At 28.8% G+C, this 24,613-nt stretch overlaps 1 long non-coding RNA gene across 2 annotated transcripts; it reads right to left on the bottom strand.

Moving 5' to 3' along the window:
* Positions 1-9,600: 9,600 nt before the first annotated feature.
* On the bottom strand, positions 9,601-17,259 carry LOC136085790 (uncharacterized). 2 transcript variants are annotated; one of them, XR_010641181.1, is made up of 3 exons: positions 17,011-17,259; positions 10,159-10,227; positions 9,601-9,783 (listed from the first exon to the last, which is right to left on the bottom strand). It is a non-coding gene; the product is annotated as an uncharacterized LOC136085790 (long non-coding RNA). The 2 variants fall into 2 exon arrangements; XR_010641180.1 differs by lacking the exon at positions 17,011-17,259 and having other exon boundaries at positions 10,159-10,491.
* Positions 17,260-24,613: the final 7,354 nt, after the last annotated feature.

Below are 24,613 nucleotides of genomic sequence, written 5' to 3'. Positions count from 1 at the left end.
CGATTCGAAGTTGTTTCCGATAGATATCGGCTCTTGCGTAAATCAGAAGTCATGAGGAATAGCCAATCTAATAAACGACTACTTTTTTTTGTTAGCATTTTGTTCTTTGTTACTATCTTTATACTCATGTATAGAAACGAAAAAATTATAAATAAAAAGTTTCTTGAAAAAAACGTTTAAAGAACGCAAAAATTTAAAAAAGGTATGAAATTTGGTTCGGCGACAAGAACAACCAAATGTGATATTTTGGAGCCTAGAGCGCGCTTACTTACAAGGCACCTTACAGGGGGCGACAAAATGACCAACTTGAAGGTCAAGAATAGATTTTAATCCGGTTAGTATAAAACTTTTACTCTTGCGTTTTTTTAATCCACAGTAAAAATCCCATAATAAATTTTTTACTCGCAAATAAAAATTTTATAATGACAGTAAAGTTTTAACCTGATTTTCACTGGAGGCTAAAAACTTAATATGGGATTTTTGCTGGGTAGTAAAAAAACGTGGCAGTAGAAATCATAATATAACCGGATTAAATACTCTTGGGGAATAAAAAAAGTCCAGCGTTTTTTTACTCCTGAGTAAAAATCTCCAACTTTTCTTTTGAGTGAAAATCTCATGTTAAATTTTCACTGTCATTATAAGGTTTTTATTCCCTATAAAACGTTTCTGTTTTTGCAAAAAATAATTGTGAAACTAAAATGAAGACCACAATGGAAAAAACGGCAGAGTCACATTTTTATAATTTTTCAGTTATGGCCCTTGGGTAATAAAGCATTGAAAAATGCTTCTTTTAAGCCAAGTTTCAAATGAAAAAACCGACATAGTCTATGGTAAAATGGAATAAGAAAATATGGTATACAATGGAAAAAACAGCAGTGTCCACCAGTGACAAGGAAAGAAAAGGCAGGGTCCATATAATAACGTTATATGTGACTCTGCCGTTTTGATTTCCATTGTGATCTTCATATATTTAATTATTTCATAATTATTATTTGCTACACTTAATGGCTTTTTTATTTTAAATTAATACTTTTTGAGCACGTAGCACGTAAACACCTATGCCTCCGCCTTTTTTATTGCTTCCTCGTGGTTGGCTAATTAGTTTGTAATTTGCCAAACTATAATTAGAATTCAACTCTAGAGGACATTCTGAATCATGCCAAGTCTCTGACAGAGATATGACGTCGAACGTGTAATTTATAATAGATAGAAATTCTTTAAACTTTTCAAAATTTTGCCGCATGCTTCTTATGTTTAAGTGTAATATAGAAAGTAAATTTAAATCTTTTTTGATTTTAAATTCATAAGGATCAAAATAGGGTGTTTTTATTAAGCTCATTTGAGTTCCAGTACACAAGCTCATTTGAGTAACCAGTACACAAAGAATCTATACTAAAACAAAATGGCTGACTACGATGCTACACCTATTGTTACAGACAAGCCAAAAAAGAGAAAGAAAAATGGCAGTAAGAAAGACATAGCAAAGAAACAGAGGTTGTCATCTCATGTAACTGGCCCTGACTGTAAATGTATATGACTTAAATGCTTTCAAATAGTCAAAGAAGAGAATAGAGCCTTGCTCCTCGAGTCATTCAATGCATTACCAACAAAGGATGCTCAGGTGAGTTCTTCTTTTAAGTTTTAAATTAAACTCTTTAAATATAGTTCTAGACTATTTTTTTATTTATAATACTAGCTCTAGATTTAGGTCTAGACCTAGATTCATAATTTTAATGCACCTGTTATTCCACCATGAACATGTTGATTAAATAAGACAAAGAGTTTCTCATTCTCATTTTCATTCAAATTTAGTTAGGTCTAGAATAGCTAGACCTGTACATCTGAATCATAACCATGGTAGACATCTGGTTGTATTACTGTGTTATGATACCCAAGGCTGGTATTGTATGTTTAATAGGCATTTTTAACTTAGTTTTTTAGTGGGGTGGACCCAATATCACAGTTCATTGTTCTATTTGAACGCAGCATACAAATTTATTAATTCTAACAAAGTAGGTAGGCTTATATATTTTTAAATTTTATAAAAATGCTTGTGTTTCCAAAGATGTGTGACCGGTTGCGTTAATAATCTTATATTGCTTCTTTTTACAGGATTCCTATCTTGCTTCACTGATCACAGTCGCGGAGATTAGCCGAAAAAGACCTCGAAAGGAAGAGCCTAAAAGTGCAAACAGTCACAGCTATCACTATAAAGTATTCCTGAAGAGTACAGATGATGTTGACCCAGATTCATTTGCCTATGTTTGCTTTCAAGCCTTCATCTCCATCTTTGGAATTAAGAAAGAGAGACTTGAGACTATCAAGAGAAGTCTTGCTACTACAGGTAATTTATACTATTAGCAATAGTTTTTTGTTTCAGTTTGTGGAATAAAAAAGCTATTTTTTCTTAACATAGTTAATGTAAAAAAAATGCACATTTTTCTATAATCCTTTCTTGTCTATATATTAATATTTTTCAATATTTAAAAAGAAATGTTGAAATTCATAAAGAGTGCTGTTATTCTCTGAACATGTATTTTTATAACTTTTTTTTAATTTTTTTTTAATTTTTTTTACTCACCCCAGGCCTGCCTCCTGTTGATGGACGAGGAAAGCATGGCAGTCATCACAAAATATCTGATGAACTGCGGCAGAGAATAAGAGACCACATCTCTTCGTTTAGGGGTCGGCAGTCTCATTACTCACAAGAGAAGACGAGACGGCTGTACCTGCCAGAAGAACTCAGCATCTCCAAGATGTTTGATTTATATCAAGAGAAGTGGCCAGGAGACAGTTTAGTGTATGAGTCATACAGGCTTATATTCAACAACGATTTTAATATTGGCTTTGGGTACCCAAGAACCGACACTTGCTCAGCCTGCGACCAGTTCTTGGCAAAAATAGAAATTGCTACAAAGATTCTTGAATCAGACCCAACAAATGAAGTCCTCATAAGGGACCTGAAGCAGTTAAAATTTCAAAAAGATCTCCACCAGCGAAAGGCTGACACATTCTACCGGAGAAAAAGAGACGCTAAGCGAAGGGCCAAGATTACACCTCATCTTGAGGCCTTTACGTTTGACTACCAAAAAAATGTCAACCTACCCAACAAGTCCACCAATGACTTTTACTACAACAGAAAGCTCACATACCAATCATTTAACATTCACCAACTATCAACTGATGATGTTTTTCTTTACTGCTATAATGAGACTGTCGCTAGAAAAGGTTCAGATGAGGTGGCTTCTTTCCTGTATGACCACATCACAACCAAGGTCAGCAAAGAGGTTACTCACCTTGAACTATTCTGCGATTCCTGCTCAGGACAGAATAAGAACTTTACCCTGATTCGGTTTTTAGATTATATGGTGCACCATAGAAAAAGGTTTACCTCAGTGACAGTGACATTTCCTGAGCGCGGACATTCTTATATGGAGTGTGACAGGGACATGGGTCCAGTAAATACAAAGTCTAGTGCTAGTGTTCCAGAAGACTGGATAAAAATATTTAGTGAAGCACGAAAACATCCTACACCATTTAACGTGACTGATGTTAAACAGGATCTGGTCAAAAACTTCTCCGGCTTTCTAAGGCCATTGTATAAGAAAGGCTGCCCGTTCCATGGAACGGTGTTTTCTTGAAAACAAACATCATTGTTCCAACGAGAAAAAACAATTTTTCAGTATGCACAGCAGTGCCAGTAGCTTTGTATGAAGACAGACTGGCTATATCAGCTGCAAAGTACGAAGACCTCCAAGTCCTCAAAAAATTTACCACCAATGAGGCATTCTATGATGCTCTGCCGTATGACGATAAAGTTGAAGATGAGGGTCAAGACCAGTGAATGTTCATGCATTTTTTATTTTTTTATTTGTTTAAAATAAAAAAATTTTAAAATTTAATGGTTTTATATAGTTATTTCTTATGTGTTACAATAGAAAAACAGGCAAAGTCCTAATCAACGGAAAAAATAGCAGAGTCCAATCTGAACACATTTTGAAAAAACAAAATTCTCCATGAGCTAACATGATTTTCAGAATATTTATTTGTTAAAATTTGATGCTTAAATGGATGACCTTCCCTTAAAAATTAAAAGAATTGACAGTTTCTCACATAATTTGTAATAAAAAGGTTTCAAACTTTTAATTTAAGTTTTCTCAAAATGTGAAAAATGTGACTCTGCTGTTTTTTCCATTGTGCTCTTCAAATGCGATAGTGGCCGCATCATTTAAAATGTAATAAATAGAACAAAAAAAAAAAAAAAAAGTCCATTCAAACATCTCCGCATCAGGGGCCGATGAAGCGGAGATATTTATATGAACTTTATTTTATTATTATTGTTTTTTTTTTTGTTGTTGTCCTTTTTATTACATTTTAAATAAGCATTTCATAACAATATTTAAAATACATATATATAATTATATATATATATATATATATATATATATATATATATATATATATATATATATATATATATATATATATATATATATATATATATATATATATATATATATATATATATATATATATATATATATATATATATATAATATATATATAATATAAATTTTAACACGAACATTTCTTAGCGGTACTCGACGACAAGACCGTATTCTTTTATTTTTTAATAGCGTTTTTAAAACCGTGTTCTTTTATTTTTTAATAACGATTGTTATTATATATATATATATATATATATATATATATATATATATATATATAACAATCGTTATTAAAAAATAAAAGAACACGGTTTTAAAAACGTTATTAAAAAATAAAAGAATACGGTCTTGTCGTCGAGTACCGCTAAGAAATGTTCGTGTTAAAATTTATAAGATATTTACAAGATAAAAAATAATTAACGAAGTAAGAAACTTAAAATATTCCGTTATAAATACAGCACGCGTTATATCTATTATATATGTAGATGCGTTTTATCTATTATATATGTGGATAGATACAGTTGTTAATAATACATATATAATTTTTATAAATTCATGTTTAATAAAGGGCAAAATGGAAGATCACTAAAAAATATCAGAAGTATATTGTTAAAACTTCGATTGTAAAAATGAGTTCTTTAAGATTTCGTTTAAAAAATAAGTAGTTACTTTGTTGAATAAAATCCTCAGTAAAATTTTTTAAGACTATTTTATTCCATAAGAATGGTCCGCAATAATAAATACAAAATTTAAAAAGATTTGTTTGAAAAATGGGCTGCTTAATAAAATTATCATTGCGTAGAATGTAATTATTTTTTGATGAATACAAATTATGAAAAGAAATCGGGGATGAGTTGGGTACATTTAAACATAAAACAAAGAATATTAAAAATATTAAGCTCATATATATTAAAAATAATAAAGCCTTGGCATGAGAATAACGGTCTTTAAAATATATAAGACGTGCTAAATGCTTCTGGTGACAATAAAGAGGATTAAGTTTATTTTCATTTGTACTACCCCAAGCAATGTTTGCATAGTTTGTCACAATGAACAAATGAGTGATATGATTGTACTAAAGTATGTTTATTTAAAACATTTCTTGCTTTGAACAATATTCCTATACTTTTTGAAATTTTACTTGGTAAGTTTTTAATGTGATTTTTCCAAGTAAGATCTTCATCTATACAGACACCTAAATGTTCGTTACTTTTACTTTTTTAATTTGATTATAATCAATAACAAGTAAAGGCATGTTAATTGGCATTTTATATTTATTGATAAGAGGATGGAAAAGAATCCATTTAGTTTTATCAATGTTAAAAAATAACTTGTTATTCTTTATGGGTGTAGATAGCTAAGTATACAGTAAGTATGGAGCAAAACTTAAACTAATCGCCTACCCATGCAGTTTAAGATTTTATAAATTAAATAACTATTTTGCATTTTTAGACAACTTAATTGGAATCCATAAAAAGAATCAATAAAAAGGACCGAATGGCTTCTAAAAAAAGAAAAAATCCTCAAAACAAAAATTTACCCTATTGAATTGTGTCAAATACCCAGCTAGCCGACTAAATTCGTAAAAAAACCGACTATAACTTGAAATTGAGTGGGGTAGGGTGGTGCACCTCACCCACATACGTAAACTCGCAATGGAAACAAGTTAAAGATTAGTTCTAGTAGTGTAGTGCAGTTCTATCTATAAAGAAACAATACTGAAAATTTGAATTCAATTGCATATCTGGTTCTAAAGATTCGAGCTATTCGCTATTTGCAGTCATCAAGTTATCAATGTATCCCTTCCTTATATATCTCTTTTTCCTCCTAGCCATTTTATGATTAGGAATAGAATTTTAGTTCGCCTTCTTTACTCTCGATTTGTCTTGAACTGCAAGTAATTCAAATTCTTTTGACACTTCTCAAAACATCATTGTAATTTATTACAGCTGAAGCAACATTCAAATCTAGTACGTTTTTAGTAACAAAATTGTTTTTTGACACTTTTTCGTTTGGATTTTGTGTTGCGCGATCGAGGCATCTCGGAAACAAAACATCTGACCGTAGTTCCATAACTGTGTCTATAAGAATATTTTTGATGGCAAGAGGCAGATTAATTAGTGGCTTATAACTTTTATTATCCTGCCAATACTTGCAATAACTTTCCTTTGTACACGGTCAAAATTGATGTTTATCTTCACTACTACTTATATCGGTGCAACGCCACAATTCAGCCGAAACAGATTTTTTCATGTTGTATAAGGCTAAATTACGATCTCCGTTTCATGCTCCTAAGGTCTTTTGCCTAATGCTCATGCCATAAAAGTTTTGCATTTTATTAATGATTTATCAGCCAATCCTCTTTTCCCTGATATATTTTTATTATATACGTTTATTTAACGAGTTACTTTGTTTTGTATTTTTATTATTGACATTTTTATTTAAAGGGGCTTGGTGATAAGACAGAACTTGTCTTCTTCTTGCCCCAGCCATGTATTTATATATTTGTATTGCATAAACTTGTAAACTTTTCTTATCGGCGAAATACATAATAATAATAATAATTTTTCATGTTATCTAGATTTTTACCTTTCAAGTCACATCGAATTTGACGCAAACGGATGCCTACGCGTTTTTGGAAATGACCAACGCACTCTATCTTTAATGTGACAAAATCATCATATGACTTTGCCTTTACAAAATTCTTATATGATTCAGTAATCCCGTCTCCTATGTAATGAGAATAACGTACTTTGTACTTTGCCAATGATTCCATAAAAAAAATGATGAGGTCGCAAACATGTATCTTCTAAAAATGTTCATAACTGCTTTTATTGGTCTCACCTTGCCACAAAACAAACCAACGACAAAATTTTGAAAGTACCTAGTAGTCTACAACTTAACGGTTAGTTTAGGCAGCAGCAAATGACCACGTTCTGCCATGAATCGTTAATTCCTATTTGAATATCAACAATATCATTTTCTAATGCATTTGGAAAATCTTTGTTGCTAACCTCTGCCGCAGCATCTTCGTGGTATCACACACGCACATATACATAATATATAGTGGGTGGGTCAAAACGGGACAGTTAAAAAGTAGCAGTTATTTGTTAGTTGTAAAGCTTTAAATTAATAAAAATTGAAGACTATCTATCGTTTAGACATGTCCAGATATTAAACTCTCAAAAAAGTAACATACCCATAGAAAGTGCAAGCCCATACACCCATATTCCACAAAAAAAGAAATTACAACTAAAATAAATAAAAATATTTCTAAAACACCTCCGCTCAACCCTAACCTATATATTGTTAAATTGGTAACTAAAACTTAAAATTAAACAAAAAATTTTATGAATCACATAAATCACACAAAAAATTGGCTGATTAGCAATATAGCTATTTACCAATATGCCAATGAAGAACAAACTTAAACACGCCGTATTTATCAGCAGCTTTTCTAGTTCTAAATTATTTTTTACTCGCTGCTAAAACTGGATTTATTATTAATTTATTCAACCAAAAGTTAAGAAATTACAAGCTTTTTATAATTTAACGAAATTAGGTTAGGTGGAATATAATTATAATTTAACGAAATTAGGTTAGTCATTGGAGTGACACCTAAATAAAATAAACAAACAAAAAAATTAACAGCAATAATAATAAATAAAAGCATACGTGAATTAAATTAATTAAAAAAATAAATAAATAAATAAATAATAAGATAAATAGATATGAAAAAACTCACTAACAACAGCAAACAAAAATGAAAATAATTAGCAAAACAGCTCAAATAAAAACAAGCTTTACACAAACGAAAAGGCAAAACACAAAAACTTATGTTACTTTTGGCAAAAAAAAGAAAGGTGTAGAAAATGTGGTGAAATAGAAAAACAGAGAACAACAATAAAAATAATTGACTATAAACGCACAAATAATAACAAACTTTATGCAAACAAAAAGGCAAACACATAAACTACAAAATGAAAGCAAAAACTACAAAACGAAAATGCAAACACAAAAACTTCTACAAAATAAAAAAAAATAATAATCATTTGTTATTTTTGCCAAAAAAAAAAAGGTGCTGAAAAATTATAAGCGATTTCTTTTTATGTTTTAATTTGTTTTTTTAATTATCATTTCGAACTTTTTTTATTTTTTTTATTTTAAATTGGTAATTTGATTTAAATTGATTTTTTTTGTGTTGTTATCGTTTTATTAAATCTCAATCAATCAATATATTCTGAATTCCATGGTTTTATAATTCAAGGATGTTTACAAATAGTATATTTACTAATGATGCGTAAACACCTAATAATAATGAATAATGACATAAGAATAAAGTAATAACAACTTTAAAAATCATAACGTTAACAATAATAATAACATTAATAATAACTATAAAAATAAAAATGGTATAAATAACAATAATAACAATGATAATAATAACAATGGTATATTTAAATATATCTATACTTAAACTCGCACACATACATACATACATACATACATACATACATACATACATACATACATACATACATACATACATACATACATACATATATGTCACACCCCAGTGAAAAAGCGCACATGGGATACGCGTGGATATTTCCACATGTAACCCATGTGGGGATTATTATTTTGTCCCATGTGGGTTTCATATGGTAAATCCCACATGGATTCCATATGGTAAATCCCATATGGGATACGCGTGGGTTTATACCATATGTAACCCATATGGGGATTATTATTTTGTCCCATCTGGGTTTCATATGGTAAATTCCACATGGGTTTTATGTGGTAAATCCTGCATGGGATATAGGTGGAAAATACTACATGTTATAGATCTTAAATGCCACATATTTTAATCCAAATGGTATAAAAGTAGTCAATACTAGACAAATGAAAGTCCGAATGCTTCTATGATAATTTTTAAAATTCTTTTAATTTAAAAATTACTTAAATAGTAATTTAAAATTAATCATCGAAGCTTTCAGAGAGGCTTAACTTAATCTGGTATTTGCTACTTTATCCCATTTGGTATTCAAAACGTGTAGCATTTTTGATCTTTTACATGTGATGTTTTCCACCTATAACCTATGTGGGATTTACCTTAAACTATTATGACGAAATTTTATAAAATTAAAAAACGTGTTGCAAAATGAATTTATTTAAAAATAAATGCTACTAATCAATACATCCAAAACGAATATTAAAAATATTATTTTTTCTTTTGCGATTTACACCCCGTTTTTTGTCAATTGAATTAATTAAATCGCTTCGGCTTGTATAATACCAAGGTTTTTAGTATCTTCTAACTTTCTTCAAACATTTTCTAAAAAAAAATATAAATACAATTATATATATATATATATATATATATATATATATATATATATATATATATATATATATATATATATATATATATATATATATATATATATATATCTATGTATGTATGTATGTATGTATGTATGTATGTATGTATGTATGTATGTATGTATGTATGTATGTATGTATGTATGTATGTATGTATGTATGTATGTAGAGAGAGAGAGAGAGAGAGAGAGAGAGAGAGAGAGAGAGAGAGAGAGAGAGAGAGAGAGAAAGGAACCTTATTAGTCGAGCAATTTTAATTATTAGCCAGGTTGAAGTCATTAATGACTACAATATTTCACAAATAATTATTTCCTAATTAATTACTTACAATGACTAACGTATTATGCGTAATTGAACACATATTATGCGTAATGAGCTTGAACCCCTGAGGAGAATCCTGAAAAAAAGTGATCAATAAGGATAAGTAGTTAAACAAAAAAACAAAAACAAAAATGTAAAAACCTACTTTTTCAATGATGTAGACTTCTATAATAACAGGCCTTGACATCGCGCAAAATGCCGTAAAAACTGAAGGCCGATTAAACTTTCACTTTTACTTATATTGATATATTTTTATATTAGGTAGGGTGTAATGGCAGTCTATGCTTTCTAATAATAATCTCTAGTAAAGACGGAAATATAAAAAGAAAACCAAAAAATTGTTAAAGATAATCATATTTTTCGTATTTCAAATTTCATTAAGAAAATTTATGTAATATTATATAGTATCAATAACAAGCAGAACTATAACAAAGTATATATCTATATATTAGAAAGATAACTGTATTTTTAATTTTTTTTGCTAAAAATGGCAACAATAAAAATTACCAACAATAAAAAACACCAACAAAAGTCGATTCAAGCAAAAAAAAAGTTTTATCAATATATCTCAACAGGGTAAATATTTACAAATCCAAACATATTGAGAGACATATAGGCTAATGAGAAAATAAAAAACATAACAAGTAAATTGCATAATAAAATACAAAACTAATTTTCACATAAATTATGATAGCTTTAGTACTTTGGGAGTGGTAATTAGTGAGTAATTCTTTAACAGTTTTTTTGTGATTTTAAATCTATATTTAGCAGCAATGAACTGAAACTGAGTAACACAGAATGTTCTGCATAAAGGGTCAGTAGCACCTTGAACCCATCTCTATATATATATATAAAAAAAGCAAAATATTGACCATTAGACAAGAGTATCAGAAGGAATTTCAAGTCCGCCTCTGTTTAGGCTATACAGATAACTTCCATATTTATAATAATAATTGGTAGAATCATCATAAATTTTTATTTCGCTTTTTTGCACATAGCCAGCTATGTAAACTATAGCCACTAATGTAGATTTATTAACTGAGCTTTCAAGATCATGTATATTATCTAGAAGTTCTTTTTCATCAGTAGAAATATCTCTAAAACATATGTCACAAGTATGACCATCAATACCATCAACAGGAATGTCAAGTTGTAATATCAATTTAGTATGTTGATTATTAATTTTTTCAATTACAGATTTAACGTTTATAAAGTAAGTACCTCCAGATCCCTGTCGAAGCTTAGAAAAAGCTTTTTTAAGTGGATCTGTTGAAAACCAACCTAATAAGACATACTTTGCTCCATTACTCAACAAAGTTTCTACGAGATCAATAAAGCCATAACATGAATGCGCTATTGCATTGCTAGTATCTAGCGTAAGCTGTTTTACACGCTTACCTGTAGGTTTCATAAAATTTGACAGTTCAGCAATATCTCGTAGCAGTTGTAACTGTTGATCACCAACTGAGTGGATTTCTCCGCATAATTCATTTCTAAACCGAATGCCAGCACCAGGTGCTTTGACATTAACAACATTCGGAAAAAAAAATATTTTTTCAATAAATACAGCAGTACCTTCAAATGCTTTATTTTCAATCTCTAGATGCGTTCTTAATGCAGCTACTGTTTCTTCACAAAAAACAGACAAACAAAACTTTACAGATTGTCTCTCTATTGGTTTTGGATAAACTGATTTAGCAGTAAGTTTAGAGAGTTTAAAAAGACAATTGCACTCAGTTTTTAAATTAAAGTTTTAGATTAAAAGAACTGGCTTTGGCTAAGTGGAGTGATTTAGAAAAGTTTATAAATTACTCCACTTAGCCAAAGCCAGTTCTTTATTGTTTAAAAATTGAAGTTCGTCAGTCTTTTCTGTCAACCAATTGTTTCGTATAGATTTTAAGAGATGCACATAATCATAAAAAAAATATATACCTGATCTTGTTAACCATGGTTTACTATCAACTGTTTTACACATTCCAAAAAATCTTTGATTTACACGGTTACCACCAGTAATTATTACCAATGTCTTACTATTTTTAATATTATTTATCGTATGAACAATTTGTTGACATTGAGAAAACTGAAATTCAGAGGAACAATTTGCAACAGGTTGAGCTCTACATATAAATTCTGGACCTCCAAAAAGACATTTAATCATAAATGATAAAATTGTTTTAGCTAACTTTTCAGGGTAGTTTACTGCTTGACCAAACAAAGCACCTCTTTAGTAAAGTAATGAAGCTTTGACATAGACCTCATTAATTAGTAGTATGGAAATTCTTTTCAATGGATTTAAATTCATAAAAATACTATTTATAAAACTTAGGTCCTCCATTGAGCTTATTTTTGAAGTCAATCTTGTTAAAGTCCTTATACTTGACAACTTGTAGTCAATACACAAACAATCATATAAACTTCGTCGCATAGCAAAATACTCATATGCTCTACATATAATATCTGGAGTATATAAAACTTCACCAACATTAACTTTTCTCATAGCATTAAGGTGTTCGAATAGAATATTTAACTGAAGCGAACTTTCTTTATTTTTTAAAAATCTAACTGCTTCAAATAAAGCTGATTTTGTTTTTATTAACTTTAATTTGTTTACAGCTAAAGATGAAATATTACAAGTTGTGCCATTATGGTTAATTACAAATGAATAATCATTGAAAATTACTAAAATAAATAATGGAACACCAAGTTTGTACATTTTTGATTGCATGTGTAAACTTTTGTTATTAAGCTGGAAAACAATAACATCGTTATTATCACTTAACAAAGATTGAATATCGTCAAATTTAAGTTCATCCTCTTATAGAAAATCATTTAACTCATTTCGTAAAATGCTTCGAAAACCGCTTAAAATTACAGTTTTTCTAACTTAACTTGCTGGAGTAGCTAAACAACTAGGCGTAAAATTTTAAAAACAGATGGTGGGTTTAAAGGTCGTTGCTTCCCATATTTGCTTTCAAAAGGTGCTTCATTTGGCCAATGAAGTTGACATACTGCTGTATAGTCTGTAACAATAAAACCAGTTCTTGGGATAGCTTTACTACATCTTTTTCTCTCCTCTAGATTCTTCGGGAATTTATAAATTGATATTTTTGTTGTAGTTGAGTATTGATATTGTAGTTGTATAAATTGATATTTTTGTTGTAGTTGAGATAGCTCGACTTGCAAAGAGATACACAGCATTTTAAAGGCATTTTAATTATTAAAAAAACTTACCGTTAGTTTGACAATACTATTATCTTACAATGTAACGCCTTGAACCTTACAACATTATCGTCTTGAAGTTGCAATATCTAATTTATAAACCAATCAAATTTTAAAGATTTATTAAAAAAGCATGAACACAAACTTTCGTCTAATGTTAAAAGATGAAAATGTAAACACAGTTTTAGGAATTGGCCTTCAATTTAACAACTTTGTTGCGCGATGTCAAGGCCTGTTATTATAGAAGGCTGTGGTCACACATAATATAATATTCTGAAACTAATAAACAAACATCTAAATTTCTATAAGTAAATTTATTCTTTGATCATTGCCTTCATATCCTATCTTATTTTCATATCATAATCTATTATGGTATTATTTATATAACATATCACAACAGTGTTATTAAATTTGTGATGTTCAAATATCGTATGAACATTCTCTAACATGTTCATATGATATTTGAATATAGTTCTTGAGTATATTATCTGCAAACAATTGACTGATGCAAGTTCAAATGTTGTCAAAAACCAAGCATGCATGCATGCATGGGACACTGCAGTGTCCCACAAAGAAATGCTGGTTTGAAAGTCAAATTTTCTTTATTGAAAAAAAAAAAAAAAATAGGAGGGAGATATGGAGGTTTCTGTAACTTTTTATGCTCCAAAACTTTTAACTTTATATATAATAAAGTTCATAAAACTTTAGGGACTTACGAAGTAAATTGAGGAACAAAAACAGGATATTTACAGAAACTTTTCAATTTTTAATCTGGAGTACCACAGTGTAATTGGGAATAAAGTCTCTGGGTCCAGTATTCAAAGTAATACGATCTAAAGTAATATATAAATTAAATAAAATGCTTTAAAATTCATGCAGTTATACATATAACTCCTGATAGTTAACTATATGTATAACTAGTTATACATAATATTTATTATATAAACTTATTTTTTAAGGTTATGCTTGAACAAATTAGTACCAATTAATTCAAATTCAAGATTTAGTTCAAGTTCAAGTTCTTATTTGTTCATTGTTTTTTCACTATTTTATATTTATTTGTTCAGATTTGTTAACTAGTACTAATTCTTACTACAGTAAGAATGTTTTTCATTGTTGAATGTGATTTTATTAGTAACTTAATTTTATTTTCAATATATTTTGACAACACCCTTTACATTTTAAATGATGACAGTTTTACTTTTCTATTGATGTTAAATTTATTACGTTTCAATAACTCAGATTGAATTTTAACTGAATTATTGTAAGCTTTGTAGGGGTTTGTTGTATATCAAATGGTGTTGTAAATAAAGTAAAAAGAATATATATATATATATATATATATATATATATATATATATATATATATATATATATATATATATATATATATATATATATATATATATATATATATATATATATATAGTATTTAGGCTATGGGATCATCCATAAATGATGCCAGTAGATAGAGGGGCAGTGTGAGTTTAACAATAATTGACAATGGGGAAGGGAAGTTGAGACCAAAATAATGTCAATTAAAAAATTGAATTAAAAAAAAAAGTAACATACTTAATTTAAAAAAAAAGTAAAACAATATATGCTAGCTATGAGCAGGTTTTAGAGGTATTTACACCAACAATGTGGTCTAAAAACATCTTGCTTTTGTTGCTTAAAACTGTAGTACTGTTGAGAATAAATGTATAATTGAACCAGAAAAAAATTGATGGTATATGCATTTTTTATATTATATTAACAATTCAGGTATACCATCATAATATGATAACAAAAACTGACATCATTTTCAATGGGAGATGGCAAAAAATTGACTGAGTTTGATAAAGGGTGAAGGTGTTCAATAAACGGGTCATCATCTGACATCATTATGCATAGATGACCCTATGATTTAGGTAAAATAAGTAATCAATTTGCCATATTTCTCTTAAGAAAGTGTAAGAAAAAAGCATTGTTATGCTGATAACCTACCTATTGAGCAAGCTTTGACCACCTATTTTATAAATTTGAGAGACAGAAGTGGAAGTGCGAATCGCAAAAGAACTAATAACAATGCTCTAAATTGATTTTAACTTTGTCGACTAACATTAATATAGTATTTAGAAATAATAAATGAAGTTTACATGATTTTTATAATTTGTATTTACATCCATTAATTATCAGTTGTCAGTCTCTGTTTTATAAAATGAATTATATATATATATTTGTATATATATATATATATTTGTATATATATATATATATATATATATATATATATATATATATATATATATATATGTATATATATAAATATATAAATATATATATAAATATATATTTTATATGATTTTTTACATGATTTTTATAATTTGTATTTACATCCATTAATTATCAGTTGTCAGTCTCTGTTTTATAAAATGAATTATATATATATTTGTATATATATATATATATATATATATATATTTGTATATATATATATATATATATATATATATATATATGTATATATATAAATATATAAATATATATATAAATATATATATATATATATATTTGTATATATATATATATATACATATGTATATATGTATATATATTTATTTATATATATATATATATATATTATATATATATATATATATATATTATTTTTACTTTATTTACAACACGATTTGATATACAACAAACCCCTACAAAGCTTACAATAATTCAGTTAAGATTCAATCTGAGTTATTGAAACGTAATAAATTTAACATCAATAGAAAAGTAAAGCTGTCATCATTTAAAATGTAAAGGGTGTTGTCAAAATATATTGAAAATAAAATTAAGTTACTAATAAAATCACGTTCAACAATGAAAAACATTCTTACTGTAGTAAAAAATAGTACTAACTGATAAATTTGAACAAATAAATATAAAATTAGCAAAAACAATGAATAAATAAGAACTTTAACTTGAACTTTAACTAAATCTTGAATTTGAATTAATTGGTACTAATTTGTTCAAGCATAACCTTAAAAAATAAGTTTTTATAACAAATTATATGTATATCTAGTTATACATATAGTTAACTATCAGGAGTTATATGTATAACTATATGCATTTTAAAGCATATTATTTTATTTAAACATTACTTTAGATCATATTACTTTGAAAACTGGAGCCAGAGATTTTATTCCCAATAACACTGTGGTACTATAAACTAAAAATTGAAAAGTTTCTGTAAATATTCTGTACTTGTTCCTCAATGTAGTTCGTAAGTCCCTTAAGTCTTAAGGACCTTATTATATCTAAAGTTAAAAGTTTTGGAGCATAAAAAAAGTTACAGAAACCCATCTCTATCCTACTTTTTTTTTTTTTAATAAAGAAAATTGGGAATTCTTCGAGTTTCAAACCTGCATTTCTTTGTGGGACACTGCAGTGTCCCACAAAGAAATGCAGGTTTGAAACTCATGAAACTCCCATGCATGCAAGATTGGTTTTTGACAACATTTCAACTTGCATCAGTTAATTGTTTGCAAATAACTAACTCAAAATCTAAATTCAAATAACTATTATATTATCCTAATAATACGTCTATTTGAACATATCTTAATCTTTTTTTCTATAAAGAAAGATAAACATTATTCGTGGTACTTACATACTTGCTTGCCATTCTCTCTATTAATATAAAATATTTTCACACAATATAAACGTAACGCAATGCTATGTCGATTTAAAAATTTTTTTTTCTAGTTTTTTTTTTAGTTACCAGCTTTTAAATTAATTCCCATACAAATCCCACAGGAAACCCACGTGGGATTTCCCATGTGTGTAAATACCATATGGTTCCCACATGTAACCCATGTGGGATTACCCACATGGGTTTAAGGTGACAAATTTCCATACTGATACCACATGGGAAAATCCGTCCCACGTAAATCCCATCAATCCCACACGGAACCCACGCGTAACCCATGTGGGACGCGGTTTTATTTTTCACTGGGACATAGGCATATATATTTATACACATAAACACACATCCATCCATATACATACTCACATACAAACATATATATATATATATATATATATATATATATATATATATATATATATATATATATATATACACATACGCATATAAACGTATACATACGCACATACATACATATATATACAAATACACACATGTACATATTTGTACATATTTACACACAGCACACATACATACACATATACACTCACATTTATATTATTTATTTTATAAATCTGTTTTTTCTTTTATTCATTTTCGTTTTTTATTTTTCTTCAATCTGTTAATTCGTTAATAACTTTTAATAATTTTCATTATTTACTTTATTTTTAACTAATCTTTTTTATTCTTCTTTTTTTCCTTTTCACCGTTAAATAAACGCTTCCGTCCATTCCGATGTCATTGCATTGAATGACATTCCATCTATAATATAATTGCTAGAGAAAACGTTTAACGTTTAGGGTAATTTAATGTTATTTCGCCCATCACTCAATCTCGCCCACCATCTTTGATTGCTTATATGTCCGTTAACACACACGCTACATCATCATAAAGACATTTATTTAGAGCAGCAAGCCAACCTTCATCAGCATCATAACAACCAACCTCAGAGGAATTGCAAATAAAGAATGATCACTTAAGGAAAATTCGTTGATTTTTGCTAAGTTTTTTGCTACTTAATTTGCCGAATTCAAACCAGCTAATGCAACTCTACCGAGTTAATTAGTTAATGTGCATTTTAGATTATAATTTTATTTTGTTCTCCACATTTTACTCTCTAATTGTAATAACATTTACAATCGTTTGAAATAGTAGAATATGCTTAAAGTTGTTTTCTGCTCAACCTCCCAAATTAACTTAATCTCGCCCACAGAATAAATATATTATCGCCCAATGCATTCAACCTCGCCCGGGTGGGCGAGAATAGATGCAGCATGTTACATTAAGACATATTTATGAGATTTAACTCTTAAAAAAAAAACCTTTCGCCGTGACTCCTATTATTTTTTGATTATATTGGGATGACATATTTAAAAAATAATCGAAATTCAAAGTCATAAAATTTTGCAAGGATATATATTAAGGACATTATGTTTTTGATTGCTTACAAAGAATTATATTTTATATGTATTTTTATTCTATATACTATTGAGGAAATTATTTTATAAATTAATTACCCTTAATTCAACATTGGCATCATCGTAAAATTGAACCCCAAATGTACTTGTAAGCTGCTTTGACAAAAATTGATGATATCGACGTTAATGTATATTTGATTGCCTTCAAAATAATAAGCTTTCTCTGTGTATTGTTAATAAGGAAACTAATTAAAAAATAAATAGCTAATTACAGTACTATGGCCCTGCGTTGAGTATTGAGTAATTGTATAAAAAGATAATGTTCGTCAAAACACAATAAATTAGCTAGAAGAATAGCAAAGAAAATAAACACATCGCGACTAAGTAAACATTGTCTGCTATTGCATTTTCTTTTCCTGATAATTATTGGTAAGAAAGAATTTAGTATTGATTTATATATTTTTATCTTTTTATGCCATGTTTTTTTTTATAATAGTTAGTTTTTAGAAATAATGGGTATTTCATTTACGATTTTTTATTTATTTTCAAATTTAAAACTAATTTAACATGGTTTTCACCGTGTGTTAATATTTGTAGCTCTTGTAAATTTTGAACACTTTATCAAATTAATATGACATTCATACTAAAATTAAATTTATCTAGGTCTTGTCTTGAAAAAAATGGTTAAAACAGGAGGTATTTGTAGATCACCACCAAGATTTCACAGGATGTTTGATGGAAGAGAGGCTACAATATGTCATAATACAACACATCTTCGGGATGGTGTAACTCCTTCAACATGTAGTGCTCTTGACATTTGTCAAATGAAACAGCTACCAACACTTGATGTTTCTTTAACTTGTGTTAATGGTTCCAATCATTCCATTGATCAGCCAGTCACTGTTTAGTAACGGGGCAAATTCCTGAAATGGAGTGAGGAAAATATGATGAGTGCAATTAAGCATATCAGATCAGAGCCATCATTTTCAGTTTGTAAGACAGCAATATTATATAATGTGCCACGTACAACACTGAGAGGCTCTCTGGAAAAGTTGTTATTGGAGCAAAGCCAGAAAGATAACCTTCCCCACCATTTGCAATAGAAGAAAAACTTATCGATTATGCAAGCAATAGAGCAAAGTTAGGGTTAGGTTTTGGAAAGTCACAGTTCCTGAATTATGCTGGGAAACTTGCCACAAAGCATAATGTTAACTTCAAGAAGATACTTCCAAGCAACCAGTGGTGGACTTTGATTAAGCGCCGGCATGGACATAAGGTAACTCTGCGACAACCTGAGGGTACAGCTTCAGTTCGACATCAGTGCATGGATAAAGATAAAGGGTCAAAATACTTTACTGCTTTAAATGGCGTTATAGTGAAGAAAGGTTTTCCCCTTAAACCAGAATCCATATAGAATAAGGATGAAAATGGTCTACAACTTGATGTAAAACCAAGAAAAGTGGTTGCACGAAAAGGCACAAAAAAACTCCATAGTCGAACGAGTGGAAATCGAGAGTCAATCACTGTTAGTGCATGTGTAAATGCACAGGGTAAGTTCATTCCACCTTAGGTTATAGTGAAGGAAAGACATCCAGGTCTTTGTTGGGTTTTAACACAGAGTCCGCGCCATCAGGAACAAATTGGAGCTGGTCCGATAGTGGTTGGACTAAACAGGGGCTAGCAAAGCTATGGTTTACCAAGACATTTTTAGAAAACATTGGTCCACAACGTCCTCAGTTATTGATTCTGGATGGGCACGATTCTCACAACTTCATTGCGCTAATTGATATTGCCATCCAGAACCAGATAGATATAGTTGAAATGCCTTCACACAAATCAAACTGGCTTTAACCATGCAAAAGAAAACAACTGCGACTTATCAATGCTGCTAAGCGACTCAAAGAAAAAGAAGAAAAAAAAGTGCCTGAGAAAAGAAAATTAAAAAATTGTGCCAACAAGTCTACAGCAACAAAAAAAAAAGAAGTTCAATTCACTATCATCTTTATTGCAACCATAGGTTGGTCCCGAGAACAATACTGACTAATATGTACTAAATATTTTAAAATCTTTTTCATATATTAATAAATGCGTACAATTTCGTATTATATATATAAACTTTTTTATTATTTTTATTTAAGAATACTCTAAGGGTCTTATTAATTTTGTGATAAGACCTAATGGTCTTATTACAAAGCACCACCACTAGGGCATAAGTTGTTTAATGAGTTAGTTCCCCATATCAAGTCTAACCGATAGCATATAACTGCTTCGAACTGGATTCGAACTCGCAACCCTTGTACTACGAGTCCCATCCAGATCCAGGTCAGAATCTAGGAAGGGGTGAAAGTTCGCATTCACAAAAACCCCATGGTTTTTTACTTTTCTAAAATAGTGCAATTGAGCATAAAAATTACCTGTATATAACTTCATCCTAGGCGAGTATAAGTTCTTTTTAAAAGACACACAGTGGGCGACTTTAAATCAACATGGCGAGATTGAGTTCAAGTGGGCGAGATTCAGTGCTTTTGACACACAGTACAGTTTTTAATGGTAATGCCAAAACTTTTAAAAAGTCTACAATAGTCTGCATAGTTTTGTAGCTGAAAGACTAAGCTATCAAATGATGTATTGTGCAGCAGTGTAGGTCTATAAATGCCTTTCAACTGTAATTTTAGTGTGGATATGGGCGAGATTTGATTAAGTTTCCCTAACGAGAATTTACTGAGTATGATTATAAATGATCGATTATATTAAACAAGCAGATGCAAGAGAATAAACTACAGTGCAAACTCTACGACCATCCGCTTAAGAACGTGTCAGAGAGTTAGACCTACAAAAATCTGAACCTTCTAAGTTGTTCTACAAAAAGAACATTTACTAAAAAGTGGAACTAGTTTTCAAATAACCAACTTAGTCCTAAATTTTTTCAATCGATTATAATCTTTTTTATTTTCAAATGATTTACGACTTTTTCGTTTTCGACCGATTTATTTTTTAACCTATTTTATAGATTTTCATTTTCAACCGATTTGAGATAAATTAACTTTCAACCGATAATCTGGTCTGTGTTTTTAACGTTATTTTCTTAACTATCAAATTTAATTTTTTTTTAATTAACGATCAATAAGTTTTCCAAGCATTTATAAAACCTTATACCTCCCGATTCTCAAGACAGCGCTTTAACCACTGCGCCAAGACTGATCAAATTTGGCTCGTATTCAAATTAACAACAAAATATAAAAAATTATTGGTCAAAAATATAGTAGGTCAACGATTTAGTAGGTTGGAAAATTAGTAGAACATATTTTAATTAGGTGTAAATATAAAAATCAAAAATTATCGGTTGAAAATCAAAAACGTCATAATCTACGATTTACGAAATTTCAAAATTAGGTTGAGTTATAGGCCACCCGTAAGAACACATTAGGTAACAATGCATTATGATTTCACAACTTATGGTAAAAACGCACAAAGCAGTTGTGCGATTTTAAAATAAAACCAACTAAGATATGCTGCATAACTTATGCATATACATATAAAGATAATTGATATATTTTCTTACTCGCCTTTTAAAAATATTACAGATAGTCCTGCTGTCGGGACAACATATTATTTAAAAAATCTTACTAGCATTTCGTGATGCTGTTTACAGTTTGATGATTATATTTTTAATCTGAAATATTATTTTCCTTATTTAGAAAAGCAATATTAGTAATAAATTCAAAGAAATTTTTATAATTTAACTTCGGTTATTAATAGTGTTCAATGTAAACAAAGATGGTAAGAAATTATATAAGAAAGATTAATCATCGAAAACTAGCGGAAAGCAACTCGTAATACGGGTTATGGTCGGTCTGTTACATATTTAATTTATAGTGGCTGTTTTCCACAGTTTAAAGTTGCGAAACATTAACTAATACCCTTTTAGAAAAACGCCTTCAAATTGAAAAAATTAAACCACCTGCCAAATTAACATAAAAAGTATGAGGTAAAATAATTTACCAACTATTTAACATTATTTGAGTAATTTAAAACTGACATAGGTCATAGCAGTGTGTAAGGCAGAGCCATTTTCCTCGACATTACTAAGTTCAACACAATACGTTTTTAGTTACTGACACAAAATAATAACACTTCATAATTGCTTTAAAGTGACGAAAAACTAAAGCTTAATTCTTGTTATATTTTTTATAACATGAACTTTAATTAATTAAAGATTGAATAATTATTAAATAATTAAGAAGTGAACGTAAATTATAAAGGATTTATAATTTTTTGGTATCCCCGTGATACATTTTTCCTTAAAAAAGAAAATTGTTTTTAAAACGTTAAATGCAAACAGCTAAATAAATTTATTAAAAATAACTTAGCAATTGAGTACAAATAAGTTTGAAACAAAAAAATTAAGTTTAAAATCAAACATGTGTATAGCAAATTGAAAAAAATATGTAAACTTTGATCTTTTATCTTGCATTATTGCGCCATATGACAAACCTACAATAAAAATTGTAACAGATAAGTAGACATAAAAGAAAAAAACAAACAAACTGGAAAACAATTTACCTGCTTTTCGGTAACCTGCTGTCATACTTAAGTTGCTGTCATGATGCAGCTTGTCGGTGTTGTTTTATGACGTTATTTCATGTTGGCTTTTAGTAAACTTTAGTTTAATTTAAAAGACATCACAATACATTTAAAATATTTTAATTAAAAAGCAAAATAACAAATGCTTCAAGGAGCCAAACTATAAAATTAAAGATAAAAAATCAAATTGAGATATAAATAAATTGAATATATATAGCTAAATAAATTGTCTTGGTTTATAGTAAATTTTAAAAGCAGTGTTTTCAATAAATTATACAACCAATTAGATATTTTTAACAATAGAATCCCACAAAGCAAACGACGTCGTATCAACGTCTAAGCAAGATTGAAATTTTTAACGTCGGAGCATTCAACGTCGTTTCCAAGTTAATTTACGGTTGATAAAGTAACGTTGAAAAATAGAACGTCGTTTTAACGCCTTAAGGCGTTAATAATCAACGTTAGTTTATCAACTATAAATCAACGCACAGTGGGCCAGTAGGTGGACAAAATGGGAAAAATTTTAGTTGTCTAATCTTGAAAACCTATTTAATTTTAGTATCTACATATATTAGGAGAAATCTATTGATAATTTATTTATATTAAATCCCTTAGTTACCAGGACTCTAAGCATTTGAATATTGAGATAAAATAAAAAATAAAAAAAATTATAAATAAGTAATTAACGGTGACATCAACGTTGTGTTATATTTCAATTACATCTACGTTTTTGAAACAAAAAATTAGTACATGTTATTTTAGAGTATTTAGAGATAAGAAAAACCAATGTGTGAAATAAATTTGTCATAGCATGTTATCTCAGTTATACTTTGAAAATCACAGATTAAAAAAAAAAATTTCTTAAGAAACTTATTTTTTGCCGCACAATAACTAATAATTACCACAATTTGCCATGTGTTGTCTTATATTTATTTGAGCTATATGATGCTTCAATCGAGTTTTAATTGATTGCTCGTCCCCTTAAATCCCCGTTCAGATTTTATGTATGTTTTAACTTGGTTGCTATGGTACTAAATTTTGCATAGCAACAACTCATTTTTACATTAACGTTGTTTTAACAGTATTTTACTTGCGCTAAATACACAATATTGGGGGTATGTATTAAAATGAGATTCAGAATTCTTATGAGGTTAACTTTTTTTGGTTACTATGGATACCTTTTCTTTGCATAACATAGCAACAACATATTTTCGGTAGTTGTTAGTAATTTAATTACTAACACTGACAGTAATTTAATTACTTTTAATTTTAATTACTAACACTTGTAGTAATTTAATTACTAACAAGTATTAGTAGTCCAGGCGGCATATATATTATAACATTTTACTTTTAAATACAAAATACTTGTTACAATAATTATTTAGATATGGTTTTGTTAAACGTAGACATTCATAATTTTCTCCAAAAAAACAATCTTAGCATTTCAAAACAAAATATTACTGAAGATATATTAAAATTTATTCAGCCAAAATTTGCTGATTTTAAAGACGTTGATTTTAGACATGCTGTTCAACGATTTGTTTACTTGTATAAAAAAAAGTGGA

The sequence above is a fragment of the Hydra vulgaris genome, chromosome 10 (genome assembly GCF_038396675.1).
Source record: "Hydra vulgaris chromosome 10, alternate assembly HydraT2T_AEP".
In the NCBI taxonomy this organism is placed as follows: domain Eukaryota; kingdom Metazoa; phylum Cnidaria; class Hydrozoa; order Anthoathecata; family Hydridae; genus Hydra; species Hydra vulgaris.
This window is presented reverse-complemented; position numbering and strand designations above follow the sequence as displayed.